Source organism: Camelus bactrianus, chromosome 12 (genome assembly GCF_048773025.1).
Source record: "Camelus bactrianus isolate YW-2024 breed Bactrian camel chromosome 12, ASM4877302v1, whole genome shotgun sequence".
NCBI lineage: Eukaryota > Metazoa > Chordata > Mammalia > Artiodactyla > Camelidae > Camelus > Camelus bactrianus.
The window spans coordinates 42,914,223-42,937,890 of record NC_133550.1 but is presented as its reverse complement, the minus strand read 5'-3'; the positions used below and the strand labels follow the sequence as shown (position 1 = coordinate 42,937,890).

At 37.9% G+C, this 23,668-nt stretch overlaps 1 long non-coding RNA gene across 1 annotated transcript in view; it reads right to left on the bottom strand.

Moving 5' to 3' along the window:
• The window catches only part of LOC141579428 (uncharacterized), a 299,492-nt gene that overhangs the window by 269,946 nt on the left and 5,878 nt on the right, over positions 1-23,668 (bottom strand). Inside the window, exon 2 of the long non-coding RNA XR_012510745.1 lies at positions 14,584-14,694. This is a non-coding gene — a long non-coding RNA (uncharacterized LOC141579428). The remainder of the gene's footprint in view (positions 1-14,583; positions 14,695-23,668) is intronic.

The following is a 23,668-nucleotide window of genomic DNA, read 5'->3' as shown; positions in this document are numbered from 1 at the left end:
ATTTATTGATAATATTGGAAGACTTTGGATTTTGATGAATCAAAAATATACATCAAGATTCTGACTACTGACAAAATGAGATCTACGTAATGAATGACCTACTTAGGTCATAAATCCCCTTACTGGTTTTCAAGTCTTTGGAAATATTTGTTTTAATAGAAATTTCTTTGTATAAAACTGAAGAATGACTTGGAAGGGACCTCAGGAATAATGCAGTCTTAGTTTTTTGCTTTATTGATACGAGCCTGAGTGGAAATTTTTTAATATATTTTTAAAGTCATCTAGTGGCTTAGGAGCAGAGGCCATACTGGGTCTCAATTTTGGCTGCTCATTACAGTCATCTGGAAAGCTTAAAAAAACGCTCATGTCTGGAGAATTTGATTTAGTGGGTCTGGGGTGGGCCTGGACATTGGCATCTAAAAAAATACATGTGAATCTAATTTACATAGGCAGTGGCCTAGTGGTTCGGAGCTCAGAATTGGAAGGTAGTAAGATCTAACTTTACTTACTCTATGTAATCTTCATTTTACTTATCCTGAAGAAGTGATACTATGATATCCACCTTAAAGCTGTATAGTGATAGTTGAGTGACTTAATGCATCTAGAGGCTAATCACCGGGGGAAGCACATTGGCAGTGCTATGGTTTACAGTTATAATACCTAGTGCCTAGCTCACCTGACACCGAGGCGAGTGCATTTTTGTATTGTTTCCACAATTCTTTCTGATCCTTTCCTTTCTGACCCAATGGTCTTCTGCTTCCTTCTCTCCATTCTTTGGCTTTGTTTCCTGTGCTTTTAGAGCTGTGGAGCCAAAAATGGGACAAGAATTTTCTTGTGCACAGTGTAGGCCCACTTTAGTTTTTCTAAATTCTGGTCAAAACTTTGTGCTCAGGGGTACTTTCTTTAGCTTCCAACACATTGAAATACGCTTGCATGTTTTTGCATGGCTAATTCCACTTCTGGTGGTGTTATGTTAGAATTCTTCTTGCATCCCCCGCTGCCTCTGAGCTCTTTCTTGGACTAGAAAAGGTGCTTATACTAACATTCTTGTCATTCTGGAATACCCTCCATTACCATACTTTATATTGTTGCTGATTTGATTGTCCTAATACAATGTATTTCCCCTCAGGACAGGGCCAATGTAGGTTCAACTCACCATTGGATTCTCAAAGATTAGTACAGTGATGGTCACATAGGAGAAATGCATTCAATACTTTAAAAATGTGAAAAGAAGTTTTAAAATGCTAAGAATTGGGATTCTATCTTTTTTGGTAGTAATCTTAGCTTGAAAAAAATGGATAAAATTGAGTGTAAGGTCTTGCCAGTTGCCTTTGGACCCACAAACAGAGAAGTCCATATTATAAAAATATTTGGCTATACACTCCACAGAGACTAGGGAACTGGTGTGCACAGGTTCCAATTTTGTTTTAACTACTGCAAAACAGCTGGCTCTAGTCTGTGTCACTAAAGAGTCTCCAGTCTTTATCTCTCTCTGTGCATTTCTAAGGGTATGTCTACCCCAAGCAATAGATAGAAAGTTTTGCTATGCTGAAGATAATATTTATCACCCTTGGCTCTATTGCTAGGGAGAATTTGATTAGGTAAAGAGTTGTTATTCTTAACTTACTAACATAAATAAAGCCCAAATGCTGTGGAGTTAAGTCATGCAACTTTTTAAGGGGATTCGGAAATCAGTCTTTTGTTTCTGGAGAAACAGACGTATTTGCCATTTACCAATCTCAAGTTCTAATTCATAGCTGGCAAATGAACAGAAGACATTTTGTTTTACTTTATTGGAACTCTGAGAAAGAAACTGCAATATGATAAGTTTTAAAATAAAATAGACTCAGAAGAAAAACTGCAAATGGATAAAAATATTTCAATTAATGACAAGAGAAATTATTAGAGAAATAACTCCACTGAGATTAAAAGAAGTATTGTTATATACTAATAAGATGTTGTTACATTAGAATACCTGGGAGTGTAGAATTGTTTGTGGTACAGTCTCATTAAGGTAGAGCTGGAAATATCTATGTGTTTACCTTTGCTGTTTTCAGAAACCTTTGTGTTTATCTCAGTTTAATAATATTCTTTAGGCTACTGTTGATGAACTAAGAATACACTTTATTTTCCAACTCTTGGTGTGTACTGAATTTACCTTTGCCCTAGCAAAGAATTGGAGGGAAGATGTGCTTAATTTTGTTGTCAAAACTTTTTTCCTATGAAAATATTCATATAATAGAAGCTCTTAGACAGCTAGGGCTTTCAGTCCTGTTTCTTACTCTACCAGGATTTCACTAAGTTTAGAGTTAAGTTTCATTTCCCTTGTTTTAAAGATGTGGAAAATTACCTTGAAGACATTCAATGAAATGTCTCCTTAAAAGATATATTAAAAAGTGGAAGCTGTAATATTTAACAACTTAGTAAACCAGAAACATTGTATGGTATGTATTAGTTGGGATAGGCTGGTTTGCGTTGCAGTAACAAATAACCCTCAAATATCACTCACTAAAAACAAAGGTTTATTGCTAGCCACTGAGAGTTGACGGTGGTCTCTGTTTCCACATTGTTGTTGTCTTTTCTTGGTGATTCAGCTTCTCTTCTGAAACACTGCCATTTATTGTGGGAGAGGCAAGAGAGCATGTGACAATGTGCATGGTGTCTCTTAAAGCTGCTGATTGGAAATGACATTCATAACATCCATTCACTGGCCAAAGAAAACCACATGGCCGTACTTGAGCTCATCAGGATGAGGCAGTGACATCCTAATGGTAACTGACTGGAGTGTGGAAATAAATATCTGTGGATAGCCCTAAGACTTCAGGTACCCATAAGAGTCTCATTCACTCTCAGTTCCAAATTTAGTATCAAATATAATTATTAAAATATGTCTATTAGGCTTTGCTCTGCGCTCACCTAGAAAGTCTTTTATACAAGTGTATACAGGCTTGCCTCTTCAACCAGCACATGGTGCCTTGCCAGACCCTGTCTGCAGGGCAGTGATTACCCCTCTTGATGGTGCATACAATCCTAGAAGTGTGGACAGACTAAGGCTGTCAACCCAGGCAAAAAGTGAGCCAGAAGAATTAGTGAATGGCCATCATAAGCCAGCCTTAGCAGTGAAGCAGAGATGAATTCAATTGGTGGAAGAGAATAGGACATTTCATGAATAAAGATTCAAACTGACTGGATGTAATTTCTAATCGTGAAAATCCACAAAATCTTTGACATTCAGGAAAAGAGAAGTCAGATTTCTTCAAATGCTGTCCTAGATTGGAGTTTGCTATTTTTCTTAAATACAGACATTCCCTCTCCCCATTCATCCCTCCTCATGCCACTGTACATACCCCTCCCCACCCCTTCTTCAGCAGTTTGCAACCAGTAATCCTGCTTCTATTTTTAGTATTTTAAATCCTGGCTTCAAAAGTACTCAGGCAGTAGACTGAGAAGACCGTGGGAGTGTGGAGGATTAGCCTCAGGCAGCTGTATGACAGAGTAGTCTATTCACTCCAGATAAGGGTGCAGGAGGTTGAGATGTATAATTCATTTCACATCTATTTCTCTTCTAGACCCCTCCATGAATATAAAAAGGAGAAAGTTACTTCTCTCCCTGACACTCCTACCCTCCCATCCCTAATGCCTGCATTCTACCAGCACCTTTGATTTGTGCCCTTGGGATGTAGAAAGAGCCACGATTGAATGCTGTGATCCTGACGTGGAGCTGAATTTGGTCCACCCCATGCAACTGCATTATTGGAATTTTGCTTATGCTGCATCATAATCCAGCCTCACCTGGTGATGCATCAGCTGTACAGCACAGCACCCACACCTAGTGGGTGGGAGAATGACTTCCACATCCTTTAGCACCTTGGGAAACATCCTCAATCTTTCAACACACCACAGAGGAGTGACTCAGATGAGACACTTTACTTTATCAGCAGCCTTCAAAGACCTAACTGTAGTTCTCTGACTTTCCGCTTTGGCTGTCAAAATGCAAGGCACTGTGCTTTGATTGAATTAAAAGCAAGCCCTATCTTGGGTTGTAGAATTTGCCATTTATCTGATTTAAATTCACACCACTCCTCTGCTGGGATTTCTTCTCTTCCTGGGCACTGATTTGGTAAGAAGGACACATGGGCTTAATTATGTCTCGTGTAGGGGAACTCTGGGTTATATACTTATATTGAGTACTGTTGAATCCTTCTGTATTTAATTTCTTTAAAGGAGCAAAATTAACCACTATATTAACTTTTTTTTTTTTGACACTAAAACTTTATCAAGGGAGTAGAAGGGAACACATTTGCTTGGTCTCAGGTAGTGATGGCAGAAAGATAAATTCATTAGTGAACAAAAGTCTAAAATGAAGATAATCATGAAAACAAGTGGTCAAACTGTTTAATATGGGTAGCATGGCTTATTTGTAATTAAGAGAAACTTTAAGCTTAAATATTCTAAAATCCTATATATTCAATTACATGACTTGAGAGTGTTATAAAGGTGTGTTTAGTCATCTTTATCTTTTACTAGATTGTAAGCTCATGAAGGTATAAATTTTTATTAATATTTTAATCTAAATTATTATGACTTTTGTTTGATGAGGGAATACTCCTTCCAAAATACTCTTCTGGGGCAAGACCCACATTCTTGAGCGTACTCTTAGTCTTTGGAGTTTCTGGCTTATATCTCATGCGCAAATGCCTATTTTAAAGACAGTCAGGAATTCTGTTCCTTCAGTTACGTTACTAAAATTTAAACATCAAGACCATATGGTTCCCCCTACTCTCATATAACTTTTTATTTCAGGAGAAAATTCTAATCTACATTGAAGGAAAATCTTAGATAAAAATAACAAAAACTTACACAAAATTTTAGTGTGATTAGAAATATTTCTATACTCTTGACAAATGGCCTGCTTATTGAAATGAAATGGTAATAAAACAGCTAACACTTATGGACTGTTTCCTATGAGTCAGGTACTATTCCACATTCCAAATTACTAATCCTTAAAACATTCCCATTATGTAGATACTGTAATATCCTTACTTTACAAATGATAAAACTGAAGCAAGGAAAGGCTGGTTAATTCGACTATGATCTCACAATTGGTGACTGGCAGGTCAAGAATTAAAATTCAACAGAGTGAAGTCTGATAGACTAACATTATACTACCTCCTCATTATTACGTTACTCTAGACCAATCAAAGAAACACAGACAAATCTTTGATGCTCATTAAACATCAGTCACCTTTGATTTCCCTCATTAACATCTGAATTTATTTTTTTGAGGGTTAAGATTCTGAATTATTAGGTTTGGGCCTAAGGCAAGAACATAGATAAAAATACAAGTTATCTTCTTGCCTTTCTGAGGCAAAGCTTTTAGTAATAGGTGACATCGTGTGACATCATTTTTTTGTGGATATAGAAGCACTTGAACACCAATATATCAGCAAGGAAAATTTCTGATATATAAATAGAGACATTGGAAGTTGATCTACAGGCCAAAATGAGTGCTTGGTTTGTATCTTGATTTAACCGGTAACTTCAGAGCAAGGTTTCCCAGTTTCTTTAATATAAGGACTCATTTATCATGATTGAAATATTTTAGGGTGTATGACATATGATAATAATTGAGTTTTTAAATTATCTGTGGATTAAAAAATATAGAATTACATAATTTCTGCAACTTCTAAGAAAAGTTGACTATTAATTTATGGAGATTAAAGTGATTACGGGAGTCAAAAAAACTGATCTTTCAGGAACTCTAGAGAGAAAGCTGGAAGAACTAGAGTATTGTGGTCAGGGTAAGGTGATTTCAGTGCAGGCATAGGCTAGGCTACTAGTGACCACTGGAGAATGTGGCTGAAGTGCAGAAAGATCACTAGAAAGGAGGGATGGATTCAGGTCTCTTGGCGTCTGGAGCCTGCACCATTGGGAGAGGACCTTCTTTGAAAAATAGAATACAAATTACAAACACAAATGACAAGGTAGCTCCTAAGGCCTTGGACAGGGTGTATGCAAATGAGGTATGACCCTGAAGCTTCAGCTTTATTAGTTTTAAGGTAAATACACCCTGAAGATTAAGAGCTTGGAAATGAGCCTCCATTGAGGATGCCAAAGTCACCTGTCAGGGCTCCAGCCTTTGAAGTAGAAAGGCAATCTGAGAACCAAGTGCCAAAGCCTTCTGTGAACAAGGGGGCATGAATGAATGGGAGGTCTCTACAGGGAAAGGACAAGGAAGGGCAAGAAGATGGTTGTAGCTAATGTCTATTGTGTGCTTAGTATATGTCAGACACCTTTCAAAACACTATTAATTTACTTAATCTTCGTAACAGACAACAAGCAGATGCTTTTATTTTACATATCAGAAACAAGTATGGAGAGGAGATTTCATAACTTGTCTGTGACTAGGAAAATGCTGAGTAGGGCCCTGATACCAGCCTTCTGGGTCCTCTCCTTAACAACCATATATGCCAACCATAATATAACTGAATGGACAAGCCTAGAAGAAAGAGAATATTAACCACAGAGGTAGAGGACTAAACTTTTACTTTTTTTTTTTTAAACTTTTTTATAGATTGCAATGGGGAACAAGAGGGAAATTACCTTAAAATGTATCAGAATGAAAGAAAGAGCCATCTCCTTAAATCTGCTCTCTGATTTTCACACCACCTCACAGCACAGATTGGAACTTAGTTATTTATTCATTTTGGCATTGCACGGACAAAGTTGTTTTTTACTTGCTTCCCTTTAGTGAGAGAAAAGTTAAGAGAATCACCTTGGATGTCTTTGGATGGACTAATAATTTTTGAGGCACTGGAAAAATCTTCTCATTTTCCCAGGATGAAAGTGCAGGGAGATGTAGATTTTCCCTGGGATATAAATATTGTGTCTACAATTAGTAGGACAGGCAGGCAGGTCTATCGTTGAGAAAGTGAATAATGACGTTACACCTTTTCTGTGTTGATTCTGCATCATCCAGGTGGGCATAAATGCCACAATCAACATGTATTCTTCTAGGTGGGATCCGGAGGGAAATTGCGTGCGCGCGCGTGCACACACACACACACACACACACACACACAGAGAAGAGAAACAAGCGATATGATCCCAGAAATAGATATTGGAGAGAAGCGGTCACAAGCCAAAGTGCTGGCAGTGACCAGAAGCTGGAAAAAGTGAGGAACGGATTCTCCCTTAAAGCCTCTGGAGAAAGCATGGTCCGGCTGACAGACCCCGTGACTTTGGTTCAATGAAAACTGATTTCAGACTTCAGAACTGCGAGAAAATAAGGTTCTGTGGTTTTAAGTCACCAAGTTTGTGGTAATTTGTTACAGGGGCTACGGGAAGTTAATACACCGTTCCTGTCAAAGGCTCAGCCTTGGAGGAGGGGTCATTCTATGCACCGTGACCCGTTTGGGGACCTGGATCTGTGGAGGGCTGCCTTATCTGTCAGACTGATAGAGCCACTTGTCAACAGCCTTGTCCGTCCTGTTGGTGAGGCTACTTGTCCAGAGCTGTACTGCGTGCCAAAACAACAACAAAAAGGTGGAACAGAAGTTAAATCAATCAGGCCCCTTGCTCTGACTGCTCAGATATGGAAGCATGACCGTCCCCTCTTGACTGTAGTTGTGTGGTCTTGGGAAGACTACCTTCTCTTCCTGTTTTTCCACGTCACACAAATAAGTGAGGAGGACATGGGACCGATGTGGCCCCGAGTCTGCTCCTTCCCGCTGTGCTGGGCTGTTCTCTAGTGCTCGTCCTGCCAATGAGACAGGTGAAAGCTCAGGCTGGTTAATCAGGAACTAAAAGATATATGACATATGGGCACTTCAAGTTTATGGAGACATTCATCAGCGTTCCATTTGTAATTCTAATTTTGACTCAAGTGGCGAAAACAATTTCCTCAAAAAGATTATTCACATGTTGGGGGCTGAATGATGCTGTGAATTTTTTGCTTAGTGCCCTGCCCTCCTTTTCATTTTTCATTACAAATGAATTTTCAGAGATACTCTGTTTCCTTCTTAAATTTCTCTGTTAGTCAAAGAACTGTGTTCAAAGAACTCCCTTACGCTAGCAAGTAACATCAATTGTGACTCAAAATAATACTTTAATCTGAGGCTGAGACACTGGCTTTCTGTTTTAACTTGCCCTATCTGCCACTCAACCAAATACTCTTTCTGGAGGTCACTTAGCCTCTTTTTAATTGTTTCTATTCCCATTAACGCTACAGAATAGAAACTTTCTGATCTGTCTGGTGGGCATTTTGGTTTGGGTAAGTTAAGATTTGGGAATTTATTTGGATGGAATAAGATGCTGGCTAAAACTCAAGGTAAACATTTTGCTGATGCTTTGAACCTTAGAACTGAAAAAGTTTATACTAACTGGTTTCCCTAGGGAGTGGGGATTGAGAAAACCACAGAAAAAAGTTATTCTTGGAAACTCTGCTGCCAGGCAAATGCCACAGGGTGAGGGCCCAGAAAAGCTAGTTTCTCCTCCCATTGCTAAAGGGTGAGCTTGTTCTGACTGGAAATGCTTGGTCAGGTTTTAGAATCCTTGAGGCTGACTGAGAGGGTGAGGAGGAGGCTGGGCACAGAGGAAGATGACCGGAATGACTCTGGGAATTCAATCCCAGAACAGCTGCCCAGTGCAGGTCTTCTCTCAAACACAGCGACTTCCTGGAAGCCGTCTCTGCATTTGATGCACGGTTCTTGCGTATCTTTTCTACCAGGAAATATAGAGACCACTTGAAGACTCTATCTGTCCTCACGTTTCTGCTTGAAATAGACTCTGCTGGTGTGGGATTAAAGACAATTTTTAACTAAAGATCTGGGATAAAAATTCAAGTATTATAATGTACCTGATAATAGTAAAAATATTAAGGAAGTATAGTGTAATTCTTAGTAATTACAAAGACACCTTTCCTTCAGAGCCCAGTGGAGTCAGTGGCCATTTTCATTGTCTTTGTCTTGTCTCTGAGAGATGTTACAGAGCAAGTTTGTGTTCTGATTAGGAAAAACTGCAGTTTAGTAAGATGATATATTTGCTATTCAACAAGTCAAGTCATACTAAAAGCCTTATGTTTTTACACAATGTGAAGAAAGAGATCAAGGTAAAAATCATGATGATAAAATGTGCCATTTCTGAAAACCCAGAGTGGTACAAAAAGGTCAAACATCTAAGTTCAAACCTCCTTTGGAGTGGAACTTCTAGTATAAGGGCAGCAGATTGCTTGAGAAGAGACACTGATTTTCCCAGGCAGAGGAGTAAGTTGTAGACAGTGGATTGTCCACTATTGGAAAATCTTCTCCAACATATTAGGTGCAGATGGGTTAGCCCTTAGGATCCAATATACAGCATCATATACAAACACATAGTAAATGCGCATTGCCACATCACCCTCAGCCATTTATCTTTGAATGATCCCATCCCAAATCCAATATCTGATGTTTTAGAAATGTTTCAGTTACATCATAATGTTCTTACTCAATATATATTTAAAATCTTTCCTTTAATGTACTCTACTGGTTTGGAGTTTCCTGTGATGCCTTTCCAAAGTGGACAAGTTTTCAGAGGCTTTGGTGCTGAGTTGCAATGAATGGGAAAATGCCCAAATGTTTTTAGATACTAAGGGACTGGACTGGAGGATGAAAAAGAAGAGAGATCACTGATGAAGCTACCCAGTTAGCCAAGGAAGGTAGAATAATGGGGGACAGAGGCTAAAAATTCAATCTGGAGAAAAAGAAAGAAAAAAGTTAAAAGGCAAGCTGAGTGGAATCCTATAGAAAAATGAGCCATACCCATGCACCTCAAGGTCAGTAACCCACGTGGGGAGAAGACAATGAATAGTTGAATGGATTTATTTGAAATAGAATGGATGTAATTAAACAGTAATGCATTTACTATTTTGTGTATACATTATATGTGTGCTGCACATGGGCACTGTGGAATCCATAACGCTCTGTGAGCTTAATAAGATATAATAGCAAAAGTGTGTGGTATTGCAACAAATCAGAAGCAAAAAAGAAAAACAATCATAAGGGAATAGTGAAAGTTGTTAAGTTTCTTTTTGAAGTACAGATACTATGATCAGGTTTATGAGATGAGAGAAGACATCTGTGCTAACTGCACCAGAGTCTTGTAACTTCATGACTTCACATTGTATGATCAGGAAATCTTAAAAAAAAAAAAAAAAAAAGAGTAGCATTACTAGCTACTCACTCTCTGTTTCAGAAAATTCTTGAAAAACAAGGTGGCAATAATTGCTCAGGAGAGGTGAAAGTTTTCCACAATTCAAATAGGAGGAAGAAGAGGACATGTGGGAGTAATTACTGGATTAAGATCACTGAAAGAAGAGGGTGTCCTAAAGGTTGGGACCCTTGGTTGATACATTTTTTATATGGAAAATTCTTAAGTGATTGCCAATAGCTAACCTTCAGAATGTGCAGTGCTTTACGGGAGCCATATATCTGCTGGTACGAAGGGCACAGGGGAATATTACTCTCAAACCACTCACAATTACCTGAAGCCCTTCACTGCCTAGATGAAGAAAGAGTTACTTGGGGTCCCTGACTATCTTTAATACCTTATCTACATCCTGAGGGTGAGAGAGAGAGAGGAATTCTCGTATCTTGAAGTCTGATTGTTTAATATGCAAAGGGAGACGTAGATAAGAGTTGAAGACTGGAAGGACATACCCAGGGCTAGGAATACACTTGACCCTTTTCCCGCCCACACAGCATGGCTGCCAGTTTAATCACTACTTGACTAAATGGTAGAAAGCAATTATATTAAGTGCTCAGTTCAATCACTTTGCATCCATGCACAGACCCATGGGATTTTTCTCACATATTTCATCACACATAGTGTTCACAACTCTCTGCCTTGCAGATATATGTTTCCTGCAAGGATATGTAGGTGATTTTCTGACTCAAATTCTGGATGGTTAAATTCATTTCTGTTGTTCTGTATTTCTGCTGTTTGCTTTTTTAAAAGGGCAAGGTCAGCTCAGGTTTTACATACTACAGGAAGTTTGTTTTTTCCATTAGGGAAATCAAGACTACATCTTTGCGGGACTAGAAGTTATAGGGAACTCATTCCCACCAACTCCCCTTCTTGGGGATCTCATTTCAGTGAGTAAAACCTAAGGTCAATTGATTATTAAAAACATAAGAATAATCGTAATCCACACTTTTATTGCTCTTATGTTCAATGGCTTCATTTTGTGCCCAGCTCCAGAATGTGCCCTTCCCCTACCCCATATCAAGCGGATTTGCAAATTCACACAATTGGCCCGAAGGACAGAGTAATCAATGACTCAGTATAAACCCGTCACCACTTCTGGAAAATAAAATTCATGAATGCATTCCTTATTCAAATTTGGTAGCATTTTATAGGGAGGAGATCAGCATATTATCTGAGAAAAGATTCATGCCACATTTTGTTTAAAAATGTGTTTCATTATTTCACAGTCGCACTTCAGTAGGCCAGGCTATCTAATGACTCCTTCACCTCTGCTTTACAGAGAAACAGAATGAATTATTCACGGGAGCATTAGGAAAAAGTGGCCTAAATTTTGAGTAAAGCGAGTGTTAGTTACCTTCTTAGACACACCTGTAGGAAGAGCATATGCTCATTCTTCTCCCAGAAACATTTTTCTCAACCTTCTCTCCCCACCAATTCATCCAGGCAAACCTCATTCTTCGGTTTCAACCGACACACAACTTTATCTGGGAGGATTTCCCTCTCCTTCCTATACCAACACTGAGTCACTTGATCATCTTCTTTCTATAGAATTCTGTGCTCTTCCTCCCCATCACATTTACCATACTGCATTGTAATCATCTGATTACTTATTTGCATCTTTATTCATAAGTTACAGGGGAACAGTTCTCATTCAATCTCCATCCCTCAATCCAATGCTTAAAAATAATAGATGGTCTAAGGAAATCCTGAACAAATAATAGCTATCATTAAAAAATTACTATAGGCCAGCTACTGTTCTAAATGTTTTAAACATATTAACTCATTTAAACTCTTCAGCAACTCCATGACGTGTGTATCATTAACATTACCATGTTACTGATTGAGAAAAATAAGGCACAGAGTAGTTTCATAATGTATCTGACATCTCTTAGCTATTAAATAGAGCAGGTTGCAAAAGGAAAAGGTACAGGTAGGCAAAAAATAGCAAGTGTGGATTACATATTCAATAAACACAAAGTGGATTATTCAAATTATCTAACAACCAAAATTTGGAGAGCTTGAAAGGTATATTTGTATGAAATATCATAATACATTGTACTTCACAAACTGTATATTTGGATTGGTATTTGGAATTTTATGCACTATCACATTTATATATTAAGTCCTTCAGATTTACTTTTTTTTCCCCCATGCAAATAAGGCCAATCAACCAAACCATTTCATCCCCAGTTCAGGCTCAAATCAGCAGTCATAAACTCTTAAGCGTTAAGTTATGTTATTTTTGAGAGCTGTGACATGTCCTAGATTTCAAAAGTTGATGCTGCAGAGAACCAAACAAATGTCTGAATGAAAACCCATATATAGGACATAAACATTAAGGAAGAAAGGGGAGGGGCAGAGGCATGTGATTAGAATCAGATCTGGACTACTGCCACCTAGTGATCTGAGTCTACCATCTGCCCCTCACACTCACAGAAACATACTCATTAGAATAAATGTTTGCTGTGGCTTTTTTCCCCCTCACTAGCCTAGTAACAAATTGTTCCTGCAATATTTTAAGGCCACTCACCCATGTTTAAAACAATAATAATAAGACGGACGGGTAAGATTAGGAAAGAGAGAAATGAGGGAAAACAACAGAGGAAACATCAATAGAAGGCAGACATACCAGAATGGTCTATAAATGAGATGGAGAGAAGTAATGAGCAGATCAAAAGCAGTGGAAATTAAAAAAAATAAAAGACAGATAATAAGAGAAAATGGAAATACTGGTACAAAGATAAGGCAGCATGAAGGTGAAAAAAAACTTTAAGCACGAAACAGAAAACAATAAAACCTTGCTATCTGTGAAATAGTAAAATCACCAAACATAAAAGGACAGAGGGAAAACACCAGTGGAGATAAAGAACAGCAGATTAAAGAAAGCAGATGAACTAGGAGATTAGTTTTAGAGTAGGGGGGTTGAGTTTTTTTAAATAATAAAATCAGAGTGCCATATTATTTTATTCTGGATAATCAAAGGAGTGTAAGGTTGGAATGTTTTTCTATTTAATATAATTGGGAGTATCCAGTATCCTAGATGTGCAAGTCATTTCTCTTCCCATTTTTTTCCTTCTGTGCAATATCAATGGTCTTTTTTAAAAATATATTTTTTTGCTTCCTTAAAATAGTTTTAATTACCTCTGCTCCCTTGAGATGATTTCCAAGTTGCACCTGGAATTATGTGGATGTAATGTGTCCCAAACTGAGTATTTGTTCAGGGAATTTCATTATTATACCATTCTTTGTAACTATATTGAGAAGCCACACCTTAGGGATACATATTCAGCTGATTATTGATATTCCAGTATCCTCATAATTCAAATCAGAGTCCCCCAAATATAAAACAATAACTAAAGCAGCAGCAACAATAATACCTAATATGTATCTGATTTCATGTTTTCGTTTTCAATTGAAGTATAGTTGATGCACAATATTACATGTTGCAGGTGTATAACCCAGTGATTCAACATTTTTATAGATTTTACTCCATAAAAAGTTATATAATATTGGCTATATTTCCTGTACTGTACATTATATCCTTGTAACTTACTTATTATACTGAGTAGTTTGTACCTCTTAATCTTAGTCAACCTATCTTGCCCCTCCCCTCTTTCCTTTCCCCACTGGTAACCACCAGTTTGTTTTCTGTAGCTCTAAGTCTATTTCTATTTTGTTATATTCATTCATTTGCTTTATTTTATAGATTATACATATAAGTTAAAACATACCATATTTGTGTTTCTCTGACTTATTTCACTAGGCATAATACCCTCCAGATTTATCTATGTTGTCCCAAGTGGCAAATTTTCATTTTTATGGCTAAGTAATATTCCATCACACACACACACACACACACACACACACACACACTCCAGTATGTGTGTGTATGCCACTTCTTCTTTATACATTTCATGTTTTAAAAAGCACTTTAACAGACATAATCTTCTTTTATTCACTGAACAATGACTTTTGTAAGACAGGGCTGGTATTATCATCCCATTTGAGAGATAAGACATTTGAGCTCTGAAATGTGTATGAACTTCCTCAAGGCAATCAGCAAGTGAGTACATTGTCATCTGACTCTAGCCTTGGCAAATATCTTTTCACCAATAATCTTATTCTCTTTGAAAGAAGGAAGACCTACTTTCCCCTGTTCCAAAGTTTAACAATGGAGCAGTGAAAAGTCTGAAGACGGTATGGACAAAGCTTGGAAGTTGTTATTATTCCCCTTCTTAAGGGAATTCCTTTGGAAAGGGATTGTTTTCTTCTCCCTGAGTGACCTTATGCATTTAAAATTTTCTGGCCAGGCTGTAAAGGAATTTATTGAGAGGTCCTTACCTTAAAGGCTTTCCAGCTTATTCTATGGCTTCTTCTTCTTCCATTTCCAGATTCTCTTGTGTATTTCCATGCTGCAAGGATTACTTCCTTTGATGATATACATGAATTCACCTACAAATTAAAAAAACATCAAGACTATCAATCCTTTTGAATGTTTCATCTGTGCAAAGTACTGCACAGAGTCCTACTGGGTATAGAAAGATAAGTAGGATACTGCCTCTGCTCTCAAGAAGCTTTCCATTTATAAATATTATCAAGTATTGAAACTGTACTTTGGAAAGATATCCATTCATTTATCTATTCAATAAATTATCTCGTGTAAACTATGTATCAGATCCTATGTCTAGGCACTGAGGATACAAGGCAGACACCATCTTGCTCTCATGGGGCTTACAGTTTGGGGAAGTACGCCATGAATATTACTTTTGCTTCTACACTATGACAGCTGCCCATAATTGGCTATGGATAAGTCCAACTATTTCTCAGGCTTAACTTTCTTCTATTTAAGATCAGAACAGTCCTATAGCAGCTCTTTTGAGTGGTGTACATCTTTGTAAATTCTACATTTGAAATCTAGGACATTTACTTTTGGTTTTCAAAAAGGAGTATAGCTTGGCTTCTAACAATATGTTGTCAACCTGAACTGGGAAAAAACTGACCTAGTGCATGAAATTTATCTAAAACGGAAGGAAACATTGTAGTGATATAAATTGTAGGTAAATATCTGGACAGTTCAACGTGGTTTTCATAGACTCAATGGCTTTTAGAGCTGTAAAATTTAGTCTAGTGGTCAAACTGTTTAGATCAGAAAACTGTTGTGTAGATAGAAGGTAAGGGGAGAGGCAAAAAGAGACAAATTAGGAGGACTTGCCAGCAATCCAGGCAAGAGGAATTAATGGCCCACCTTGGCTGGCAGCTGTGAAATTGGGAAAGAAGGGATTAAAAACAAGAGATTATGGAGGTAAAATCTGCAGTAACTGCAATTGATTGGGAGAAACAAAAGAGAGGACATGAGACTACTCTGAGATTTTTGAGCCTGGTACCATTACTAGAAATATAGACCACGGAATGAGAAGTTATGTGAGAAGAAATTACAGGTAGATAGGAACTACATTGTCATGGGACCCAAAACTTAAAAATAATATAAATAATTCAACAGAATGTCCTGACTGAATCTAAGCAGGGATTGGGATTAAAGGGCCAGAGACCCTATTCTCTGCCCACTGAAAGTTCTTGGGTATGTGTTGATAAGTATGTGAGCTTTCTGGGGTTTTGGCTGAAGAGGAAGATGCTGATGAAAATGCACTTGGAAAAGAGAAATGGAGGAAACAGGGTTTTCTCCTCAGTCATGCTGCCTGGGCTACGTTGATTATTGATAGAAAGAGGCCAAGCTAAGACCATAAATAAAGGCAAATAGGAAGAGGAAAGAGAAAAAGAAGGGGAATCTTCATCACAGCAGAAATACTAATCAGCCCATGTGAGACTGACCCTGGGGATTCTCGGAAGTATTTGGGTGGGTAAAGGGGAGCTCTCTTTGGAGATGGAGCTCTACCACTAATGGACGGGGACAGGAACTAGGAAATATAAATTATTATTATTAATATGACTTTTTTGTATAATAGGTTGATGAGGCTTTGAGGTATCTGAGTTATAGATAACAAGAGCCTCTGAAAGTTAAACTATTAAATCAACACAGAATGTATCAGAAAAGAGATATAAAAAATGGATTCCCTAACCAATTGGACTGAGATTTAACTCTATATTTCTAAAGAAACAGGTTAATTTAAAAAGAGATTCATCACCCATGGAAGCCTAGAGGGGGTTACTGATAACTTCCAATTATTGAGTGCTTACTCAGTGTGAGAAATTGTGCTAAATATTTTATATAATTATTTTATTAAACCTTGTAACAGTCCTCAAAGGTAGATTATAATATCTCTTTTTTTTCAGACTCAAAATTTCTTACTCTTAAGGGCTATGCAAGACAGAAGAAGTATAAGTCAATATATTTCAAGTATTAGGGTTCCATCATCAAAATTATCCTTCTTATGAAGATGGATATGTTAGCATATTTGGGCCTGAATACACTATGTATTGAATCATCTGACTGTGCCCCCTCGTTCTATTCTGTGGTCATCAAGCAACTTTCTGAATATCATTTGGCTTCTCATGTAGGTCTCCTAGCCCTTGACTGGCTGAACACAACTCTTCCATATACTATGGTGTTTATACCTGTCTCTGAAAATTATTTGGTGTTATGGATATGGTGAATGCAGGAGTTGATTCCACCTGGGAGCACAAACCTATTCTTAGTCTGTTTAAAAAATCACTGAGGACCAAGGTGATGTCACCTCATGAGGACTTTGTAAACCAAATGATATTTTTATTCATTCATTTGCTTGTCCATTTGTTATTCTGAGTGACTACTATGTGACAGATACTCTGTGAGTCACTGGAGATACAGTGCAATGATAAGATAGGTATCTTTCTTGTCCTCAAGACCTAGTATGCTAGTAGGAAGCACAAACATCAAACAAATCACTGTACAACTAAAACAAGTAAAAGTTTTACAATTGTTGTAAGCCTTATAAAGAATTTCAGGGTATAATGAATGTGTGTAATGAATGACCTTACCTGATGAAATTTCTTTGAACTGTTTTCTTAGACTTTACTAGATTTTTTGGAGAGGTTGAGTTTTTTGGGGTTTTTTTTTAAAGTATTTTTTAAAAAACATTTTTGTTGGGGGGGGTAATTAGGCTTATTTATTTATTTTTAGAGGAGGTACTGGGGATTGAACCCAGGAACTCATGCATGCTAATGTGCTCTACCACTTGAGCTATACCCTTCCCTGTGATGTTGAGTTTTTAATTGGTAGGATAGTAAATTTAAAATTATCAGCAAGTGGTCTAAAATATGTTCCTGGAAGTTGGGAGAGAGAGAGAGAGCTAGAAAATAGTGTTGGTAGTTAAAATGGTGAGAGTGGATAAAAGCAGATGCAAAGAGGAAAAGACAGAGCCCTTGGACACTTATACTTAGAGGTAAGAAGAAACTGAGGAATTGAGAAGAGTAAAAAAGTTAGAAAAGCAATCAGAAAGGAAGGAATGTAAGCATAGTTTAATATCACAATATTCAAGGGTAGGATATGGTTTTAAAAAGGCAGGAAAAACTATCAGGAACAAAAGCTATGGGCAAGTGAAACAGATTGAGGGCAGGAATTAAAGGTTATGGCAGCGAATATAAATGAGCCATAATATATCATTCTGTCCTTCTTTTTCATACATGAAAGGATTCCTGATTCTTAGCTGGATACAGTGTTGGCCGGTTAAAGGATTAAACATATCCTCACCCTTTTGGCATCTCAGTGTGATCACGTGACTAGATCTGACCAATGAGATGAGAAGTGTTGCATAGAACCTCAGGTAAGTATCCTTAAAATAGAGATGGCATTTCTTTCTTATTCTCTTCATTTACCTATTTGCTTGGGATGTTGGTGTGATGCTTGGAGATACAGCAATTGTGTTGAGCCCTAGAAGCTGGGAGCCACATCTGAGGTGGCCACATCTTAGGTGTCATAGGGAGCTTGAAGGGATCCTACATCTTTTCCCTATTTTCTCCATCTTAAATGAAGGAGTTAGCTTTGGATAGAAGTGAGGGCATGTATAGAATCTTTAAGATTCAAGTAATGATGAAATATTGTAGAAGACAACTGTTCCTCCATTTTTCTGACCAAATAATGATGACATTTTCTGTTTTCCTTGATTTTACGAAAGATAATAGAGATCATTTAAAAATAGCTTTAGTCTTGCTCTGCAGTTTATTATTTAGTTTTTGAAAGTAAGGGTTCTACTTTTCTCATTTCTTTATTTCTCCATGGTGTCTAGCAGAGGTCACATCAGATGGTATAAACTCATGTCTATTCCACATGACCATGACTCCTGGGTCATAGCTGAACCGACTGGGGTGAGGGGTGGGGAAACCTGACTCAAGTTGGTGCAATCATATTGGCTCTTTCAGGATCTTGGAACTGGGATTCAGACATGCCTGTTACTTGAATGAGTGTACTGGGGAGGTATAGGGCAACAACTGTCTTGTATATATGTAGACAAACAAAGACAACAGATCTGGGGAGAGAAAGTGATAAACCAGCCACGCAGAAGAAAGAACATGTGTTCCTTGGGATAGAGAGGGGGACAGAGATAGAGATAGATTGAGAATGAAGGAGGGAGGGAGAGAGAATAAGGATGGGAAACTGGCAAAATAACTGCTTTGCTTTATGATAGCTTTTTGATCTGCCCCCTCCAGGCCCTGAGAGCTTCCTGCACTTCCAGACGCCCTCACTCAAGATATTCTGAAGAGTATCTGTAACCTGCACAACAAAAAAGATCTTTATCCAAGATAATTATCCCCTGCCATTCCACAGAGATCTTCCAAGGGAAAACAATAAGTCCACTTAACCCAATGGTCTGATTTCTGTTTTGTTACAGTTGCTAGTGGTCCAGAGGCATGTTTTGAAGATTCTACGGGAGACACAGAGATACAGGACTATGTAGACAGTTGGAAACTGTCTGGCACCTGGGGCTGGAGTTAGCAGTGATGATAGAACTGGTGAGAGTGGACAAGATGGTCGATTACTAATTTTTCCAAGCTCAAACACAAACAGTCAAAGCATTCTGAAAAGAAAAAAAAAAATTAGGCGCATTCCTAAATTTAAAATAATTATAATCTAGGCAGAGAAGTGAAATACATACATGTACATTTAGGTTAAAAGACAGAGCAATAACAGAAGAGCTAAGTGAGTGCTATAGATTAAAGCATTATAAGATTCAAAGGAGACAGCTATTAGTGCTGGGCTGTTGTTTTCAGGTAGTAGAGAGGTCAGGTTGATTTAGGCTGGGGAGAACAAGCTGGCATTCATAATGGAAAGTGCAACCAACTTGAGGTCAGCTTTTCCACTGAGTAGTTACATGATCATGAGAAGTCACTTTACATTTCCACCTCCACTGCAATTTCCTCCTCTGTAAATAAAGGCTTTGTGTTGGATTCATTAATTCATTCAGAACACCCCATTTTTAAGTGTCTACTATAATGCACAGAGCTAGGAATATTAAATAAATAAACACAGTCTTTATTCTCAAGAAACTTATAGTTTAGGAGGGGAGATTTAAGTGCAAATAAATAAGTCCTCTGAAAAGATAATCACTATGATGTAGTTATGAACAAAGAACTGTGGGAGGTACCTAAGCTACCTACAGGTAAGGAAACACTCCACTGACACCAGTTTTGGATGAGTGGGAGTTGTTAGATGAATCAGATAATGATGGAACCCTCCAGACAGGGAAGAATTGCCTAGATCTTTGCTAATGTCTCTGGTAGCATTAATATTTTATATTTCTTTGCCTCTGCCTTGTTGGGGAGAGTAAGAGGTGGGTGAACAAAAGTCGGGTGGGAGGATTGATATGAATTAATGAAGAGAAGATGGAACGAAGTAATTTCCTGGACTTCTTCAAACTCCTAATATATATTCAAAGCGAATTCCATGAAGAAGAACACATGAGAAAGCAGGTAAGTAAAACCTTTGCCTCCTCTCAACTTCTGTCATACACAAGGTCTTAGAGATGCAAAAGTGGTGTGATAGAATTCATGTTCCTTGTAGACATTTATTATGCTCATCCAGAGGCAGTATGTGTACTGTTTCAGAACTTGAGCTTTAAAGACAGAGCACTCAAGTTCACATCCCAACTTTCCCACTTATTAGTTGTGAGAACCTAAAGAAGTTCAGCTCTTTTGGGCCTTAAGTTTTCTTAACTGTAAAATGGAAATAATAACAATAGCTACTTCCTGTTGTGAGAATTAAACAGGTTAAACATAGAAAGGGCTTAGAACTAGCCCAGCACACAAAAGCATCAAAGTATTTGCTATTATTAGTTGCTATTCCACAGTGTCCACCACTGAAGATGAGGGGAGGCATTGGTGACATGCCTCCTTGGTGAGGAACCTGATGATGTTTCCCTGTCTATGGCCTTCAATGAAGATGGCTTACAATCCATTTATTTAGTTGTGATACAAAGTGTGTTAAATGAGGCCCTATTCTAGGCACTGTGGGTCATATAAAGGGAAAAATAAGCCATGCAGTACCATAATTCTAAAATAGGGCTGTATGAGTTATATATCAAGTGAGTTCAAAGGAGGCAGATGTTACTGTTGCCTGGGACATCCAGGGAAGATTTCCTGGGTGGCATCGGAAGTGTGCAATGACAGACATCACTTCCGAGATGGGAGTTAGCACTTGCCTCAGCTGGTTTTCTGCACTCTTTTTGCATTCACAAGCCTTTCTTCCTTCCCCTCTGTGCTTTTTAGAGCAAAATCTGAGCCAACCGACCCAGGATGCTGGAGGAGAGTCAAGGCTGGGAAAGTACCGTGGACTGTGTTAGCAATCAAAAGAAAAGATATTTTTAAACAAAAGCAGTTTTCTAAGCTTCCATGAAAAGAAACAAAAGGCTTTTCTAAAATGAATCCTGGTTAGAAACTGTTCTTCTTGTTCTGTGACTTTTATGTCACTGGGACAACAAGTCGGCACTTAGAAATGGTTATTTTCCTGTCTACATCCCCCATGTAGATACTTTTCTCGAGCATGACATAGAGCGTTGGTGTTCAGTTCCATGCTCTGCTCCCCCTCCAATGGCAGTGACTTGCAAAAACAATAAAGGTATCTTTGCTCGGTCTTGCTCTCTCTTGATACTGCAGGCACAACCTGTGTGGGGAAACAATCTCCTGGATCACACTGAAGGTTCGCACAGATGGAGCATCAGTGGAAGGAGTTGCCAACTACTTCCCTGCCAACTTGTTAGTGCTGGAGACATTATGCTCTTGTTTTGCCAGTTTAACAGAGGATCAGTCGTAAAGATTCTCTGTAGGCTTAGCAACATAATTATTATCTATGGTCTCTGCATTAACTGTGAGAAAACATCATGGTCTGAATCTGCCTAGTTTCAAATGCCAAATGGTGCCCACATTCAGCCCACAACTGAACCTGGAAACTCAATGCACCCTTAGCATCACTACTGCTGTCACCATTGCGGTATTAAACATACTTTTGCCCAAGTCATGATGTTTAACCCTTGCTGGACTGCTTCTGTGTGTAAGCTTTGTTGCCTCCGTTTCCTGGGCCCTTTCTCACACCAGTGTCCTTGCAATTCAAAACTATTAAAAAGGTAAAAATCTATGTCACACTGAGGTTTGATACTTGGTCCAGAAGTGCCAAGCCCCTGCAGATTTGGAAAACAAACTCCTTAACAGATGGGCCACATAAAGTTTACAACATGTGCAGTGTGGGAGGTAGTATGGCTCTGGGTGAGAAACAGAAGACTGGAAATTTGGGAGCTCAGAGTTTTTGAATTTGCTTTTGTTTTTTGTTTGTAGGCAGATCACATAAGCTTATAGTTTTCATTTCTCTCACATGACCTGATATCTTAATCTTTTAAGTGAGTGAATAATAAAAAAAGGCATTTTTTTCCCTACTATGACATAGCAGCAAAATGTTTATTGCTACCACTAGGATTATGTGCAACTAATATCAAATTGTTAATAAAATGTGGCTGCAGGATCTAGAAAAACCCACCATGTAATTTTAGCTCTGAGGTATAATTCTCTTTCAGTGAGTTACTGTCAGTGAGGAAAAGGATGTTGCCAGCCTTCGACAAATCATTGGCAAATGATTGGATTGTGATTTCTGCAGCTGAATTTCCAATGTGCCTCTTACCTAAGAGATGGCAGACAATTTTTAGAACCAAGTTTTTATGATATGAATTTGATAACAGTCTAATAACAAAGGTTCTCAAACATGGATGATCATCAGTTTTGTTCAGGGGAACTATTCAAAAATATGAATGTCTAAGACTACCATATGCCTGTTGATAGAGAATTTCTGGAAGGAGAGTGAAGAAATCTGTATTTTGAAAAAGTTTCCTAAATGATTCCAGTGACCAGTCATACCTTGGATCTGTCACAATGCATAAAAGTAAATTTAAAAAGTTTTGACTAAACTGAGGTTGACTGAAATTCCAAAACCAAGAAAGAAACACAGGAGTTGTCATTTAAGAGGACAGGGGATTGGCTTAGGAGAAGATGGAAGACAGAGACAATATTGCCAAGAAGAGGAATCCACGGCTCAGCCACAGGGGAGCAGAAAGCAAGCCATTGAGAGTAATCGTCCCAAAGGTGAGGGCAGAAAGAGAAATTAGCAGCGTAAGTAGAGGAAGATCTCTTCAGAGAGTTTAAATATATGTGCTGCCTCTCTCACAGAACTTTTTACATTTTGTTACCATTTTTGCAATGTCTCCTCTTTCTAATCCATTTTCCAATCTTAATTTACAATGCTCCTTTTTTATTAAAGCAGCTAAATAATTTTATTTATTTTTTACTGAAGTATAGCCAGTTTACAATGTTGTGTCAATTTCTGGTGTACAGCATGTTTCCATCATCCATATACATACATATATTCCTTTTCATGTTCTTTTTCATTATAGATTACTACAAGACATTAAATATAGTTCCCTGTGCTATATAATAGAAATTTGTTATTTATCTATTTTATATGTATTAGTTAGTATTTGCAAATCCGAACTCCCAATTTATCCCTGCACAATCCCCTTCCCTCCCCACCCCTACCCCATGCCGCCAGTAACCAGAAGTTTGTTTTCTATGTCTGTGAGTCTGTTTCTGTTTTGTAAATAAGTTCATTTGTCTTTTTTTTTTTTTTTAAGATTCCACATACAAGTGATATTGTATGGTATTTTTATTTCTCTTTCTGGCTTACTTTACTTAATATGATGATCTCCAGGTCTATCCATATTGCTGCAAATGGCATTATTTCATTCAATGGCATTATTTCATTCAATGGCATTATTTCATTCTTTTTATGGCTGAGTAGCATTCCATTGTATAAATATACCACAGCTTCTTTACCCAATCATCTGTCAATGGACATTTAGGTTGTTTCCATGTCTTGGCTCCTGTATATAGTGTTGCTATGAACACTGGGGTGCACGTACCTCTTTGAATTGGCGTTTACTCCAGATATATGCCC